General features: G+C 42.6%; 1 pseudogene across 1 annotated transcript; it reads left to right on the forward strand.

Moving 5' to 3' along the window:
• The first annotated feature begins 624 nt into the window (after nucleotides 1–624).
• Nucleotides 625–1,025, forward strand: LOC105507744 (annotated as a pseudogene). The gene has a single exon (XR_001001149.1). The product of XR_001001149.1 is annotated as a 40S ribosomal protein S24 pseudogene (transcript).
• Nucleotides 1,026–5,083: the final 4,058 nt, after the last annotated feature.

A 5,083-nucleotide genomic window follows, 5' to 3' on the forward strand; every position in this document is an offset into this window, starting at 1 on the left:
GACAGGGTTTCACCATGTTGGCCAGGCTGGTCTCAAACTCCTATCCTCAGGTGATCCACCCGCCTTAGCCTCGTAAAGTGCTGGGATTAAAGGCATGAGCCACCGAGCCTGGCCTAGATCATAATTGCTTATCATCCTTTATATCATAACTGTACTAAATAAATTTGGCCTAGAGATCTAGCTCAAAATTTTATGCTATGCAGGAATTTCCCTTAACCACTCCTTGTGTTAAGTGGTTAGTCAGCTTTTGTTATCATTGTTAGCTAAGAGAATGCATCGGAAAACACCTAGAACCGGTCCTGGTACAGTTAACTTGTTTTGCTTAAAACCATTTTTAAAATGAAGAAATTTTACCAGTGAATATTATTAAATTTATTCAAAGATTTACTGATTGCTTATATTCTTTTTTCTTTACTGATTGTGTAAACAAAACATATTATTTTCACAAATTCACATATCTTTTCGTGCATATATTAACATTAGTATGTTTATTAGTCTTTATTTTACAGAAATTGATCATATGTGACTTACATTTTTAAACATGTCTTAGATATCTTTTTATGTAAGTAAAAATAGGTCTATCTGTTCTTTTCCTCCCTGGCTTCCTGAGGATAGACTACCATCATGAGTGACACGGTAACTATCCGCACTAGAAAGTTCATGTCCAACCGACTACTTCAGAGGAAACAAATGGTCATTGATGTCCTTCACCCCGGGAAGGCAACAGTGCCTAACACAGAAATTCAGGGAAAACGAGCCAAAATGTACAAGACCATACCGGATGACATATTTGTATTTGCATTCAGAGTTCATTTTGGTGGTGGCAAGACAATTGGCTTTGGCATGATTTATGATTCCCTGGGTTATGCAAAGAAAAATGAACCCAAACATTGACTTGCAAGACATGGCCTGTATGAGAAGAAAAAGACCTCAAGAAACCAACGAAAGGAACGCAAGAACAGAATGAAGACAGTCAGGGGACTGCAAAAGCCAATGTTGGTGCTGGCAAAAAGCCGAAGGAGTAAAGGTGCTGCAATGATGTTATCTGTGGTTGTTGTGGATTTTTCAAGAGAAGATTAATAAACTGAAACTTTTTTTTTTTAAAAGGTCTATCTTATTCATTTTAATGCTGCAATGTATTATTCCATTTTATGGCTGTACCATAGTCACTTATCTAAACCCTCTAAGGTACACATCTCTTTTTTTTTTTTTTGATATGGAGTCTCACTCTGTAACCCAGGCTGGAGTGCAGTGGTGCAATCTCGGCTCACTGCAAATTTTGCCTCCCTGGTTCAAGCGATTATCGTGCCTCAGCCTCCCTAGTAGCTGGGATTATAGGCGTGTGCCACCACACCTGGCTAATTCTTATATTTCTAGTACAGACAGGGTTTCACCATGTTGGCCGGGCTGGTCTCGAACTCCTGACCTCAAATGATCCGCCCGCCTCAGCCTCCCAAAGTTCTGGGAGTACAGGCGTGAGCCGCCGTGCCTGGCCAGTTACACTTTTCATTTCCACATTTTAACATTTCTGAAATTACTTTTTAGTTATTTTATTTATTTATTTTGAGACAGGGTCTCCTTCTGTCACCCAGGCTTGAGTACAGTGGCCGGATCTCAGCTCACTGCAACCTCCACCTCTCCAGCTCAAGTGATCCTCCCACTTCAGCCTCCTAAGTAGCTGGGACTACAGGTGCACACCACCACACCCAGAAGTTTTTGTTGTTCTTGTTGTTGTTGTTTGAGACACAGTTTCTTTCTTATTACCCAGGCTGAAGTGCAATGGCATAATCTTGGCCCACTGCAACCTCCGCCTCCCAGGTTCAAGTGATTCTCCTGCCTCAGCCTCCTAAGTAGCTGGGATTACAGGTGCATGGCACCATGCCCGGCTAATTTTCATATTTTTAGTAGAGACAGGGTTTCACCATGTTGGCAGGCTGGTCTTGAACTCCTGACCTCTGGTGATCCACACGCCTCAGCCTCCCGAAGTGCTGGGATACAGGCATGAGCTACCGCGGTGCCAACATTTCTGAAATTAGGATGTCACTTATAATTTATCATGCATGACAGGTTAAAATTACTATCTGCCAGGCAGCATTTGTGACCTAATTGTCTTTGACTTGCACAGGTGAACTTGATCATAATTGTTCAAATTTATGTCACTTTAATTCAGTTATGTGCATTGTTAGTACTACAGGTGTTGGGTTTAATTGCTGTTTAAAATGTTCAGATGAAGATGGTGACTTGGCACTGTGGCTCACGCCTGTAATCTCAGCACTTTGGGTGGCCAAGGTGGGCATGATCACTTTGAGCCCAGGACTTCAAGACCAGCCTGGGCAACATGGCAAAATCCTGGTCTCTACCAAAAATACCAAAATTATCACACACCTGTAGTCCCAACTGCTCAGGAGACTGAGGCAGTAGGATCCCTTGAGCCTTTGAGGTTGAGACTGCGGTGAGGAGCTATGATTGTGCTCCTGCACTCCAGTGTGGGTGACAGAGTGAAACCCTATCTCAAAAAAAAAAAAAAAAAAGTGGTATTGCAACTTTTTGTTGAAACACAAATTTATTGTTTATGAGGAAAGGACAGACACAGAGCAGTGGGACATACATTTGATATTTAGTGAAGCACATATTTGTCATTCAGGGAGTAACTAATTTCCTAATTTTTTTCTACAAAGGAATGACAATTCTTTATGAGATGGAAGAAAGTAAGACAGTCATAAGTGATGAAGTTGTTTCAAAGCAATGGGAGGCTGGCATGACTGATTTATACATCACACAGGACCAGTATTAAGGCGTTTTGTCATAGTTTAATTGGCAGCAGTTTTTCTTTCTTAAAGGCCATAAAATAATAATAATTTTACTACAAATGATCTCTAAGAGTAGATGACCTACATTACAGTATCCATGATAAATAACAGACACTGTGCTTAGACTTTACATCTGGGCTGGGCGTGGTGGCTCACACCTGTAATCCCAGCACTTTGGGAGGCCAAGGTGGGCGGATCAATAGGTCAGGAGTTTGAGACCAGCCTGGCCAAGATGGTTAAACCCTGTCTCTACTAAAAATACAAAAATTAGCTGGGCACAGTGGTGGGCACCTGTAATCCCAGCTACTCAGGAGAATGAGGCAGGAGAATCGCTTGAACCTGGGAGGCAGAAATTGCAGTGAGTGGGCCACTGCACTCCAGCCTGGGCGACAGAGCAAGACTCTGTCTCAAAAAAAAAAAAAAAAAAAAGACTTTATATCTGGCCAAGTGTGGTGGCTCACGCCTGTAATCCCAGCACTTTGGGAGGCCGAGGTGGGTGGATCACTAGGTCAGGAGTTTGAGACTAGCCTGGCCAACATGGTGAAAACCCATCTCTATTAAAAATACAGAAAATTAGCTGGGTGTGGTGGTGTGTGCCTGTAATCCCAGCTACTCGGGAGGCTTAGGCAGGAGAATTGCTTGAACCTGGGAGGCAGAGGTTGCAGTGAGCCGATATTGTGCCACTGCACTCCAGCCTGGGCAATAAAGCAAAAGTCCATCTTTTAAAAAAAAACCTTTATGTCTATTTTACCTACAGTTTCTAATTGCATTTTTTTAAATACACTTTTTTTTTTAAGATAGAATTTTGTGCTTGTTGCCCAGGCTGGAGTGCAGTGGCGTGATCTTGGCTCACTGCAACCTCTGCCTCCCAGGTTCAAGCAATTCTCCTGCCTTAGCCTCCTGAGTAGCTAGGATTACAGGTGCACACCACCACGTCTAGCTACTTTTTTTGTATTTTTAGTAGAGATAGGGTTTCACCAATTGGCCAGACTGGTCTTGAACTCCTGACCTCAGGTGATCCACCTGCCTCGGCCTCCCAAAGTGCTAGGATTACAGGTGTTAGACACCGCGTCTGGATGACTTCAATTTTTTAGGATAGTTTTAAATATACAGAAGAATTGAGAGCATAGCACTGAAAGTTCTCATAGACTCCACCCCCACAACCATAATTTCCCCTATTATTTTTTATCTTAGGTTAGCATGGTACCTTTGCCACAATTCATGAACCAATACTGATATATTATTAATAACTAAAGTTTACAGTTTATTCAGATATCCTTTGTTTTTATCTAATGTCTTTCTCTGTTTCAGTATCCCATCCCTGGAACATTAGGTATCTAATAATCATTAGGTTACATTATATTATTTTTAATTTTTATTTTTATTTGTTTATTTTTTTGAGACAGAGTCTCACTCTGTCGCCCAGGCTGTAGTGCAATGGCATGATCTTGGCTCACTGCAACTTCCATTTTTAATAGAGATGGGTTTTCACCATGTTGGCCAGTTTCACCCGGCCAATGTTATGTTTTTTTTAGGCTCTTCTTGCCTGGGACAGTTTTTCAGACTTTCCTTATTTTTCCTTGAAAGTTTTGAAGGGTACTGGTCAATTATTGTGTAGGATGCACCTCTGTTGAAACTAACTGAGGCCGGGCACGGTGGCTTAGGCCTGTAATCCCAGCACTTTGGGAGGCCTATGCGGGCAGATCACAAGGTCAGGAGATTGAGACCATCCTGGCTAACACGGTGAAACTCCATCTCTACTAAAAATACAAAAAAAAATTGGCTGGACGTGGTGGCAGGCACCTGTAGTCCCAGCTACTCAGGAGGCTGAGGCAGGAGAATGGCATGAACCCAGGAGGCGGAGCTTGCAGTGAACCGAGATCATGCCACTGCACTCCAGCCTGGGTGACAGAGCGACACTCGGTTGTCTCAACACACACACACATACACACACACACAGAAATTAACTGGATATTTTTCTCATGATTAGACTGGTGTTACAGGTCTTAGGGAGGAAAAACAGAGGTAAAGTACCGCTTTTGTCATATCACATAGTGTCAACATGATTCATCACTGTTGATGTTGAACTTGATCACCAGGCTAAAGTAGCGTTTGTTAGGTCTCTTCACCATAAAGTTACTCTTCCCTCAACCCTTGTTTTGATACTGTACTCTTCGGAAGGAAGTCACTATGCGTAGCCCACACTTAAAGACTGAAGGGTTGGCCGGGCGCGGTGGCTCAAGCCTGTAATCCCAGCACTTTGGGAGGCCAAG

Source organism: Colobus angolensis, unplaced genomic scaffold (genome assembly GCF_000951035.1).
Source record: "Colobus angolensis palliatus isolate OR3802 unplaced genomic scaffold, Cang.pa_1.0 Scaffold152, whole genome shotgun sequence".
Lineage (NCBI taxonomy): Eukaryota > Metazoa > Chordata > Mammalia > Primates > Cercopithecidae > Colobus > Colobus angolensis.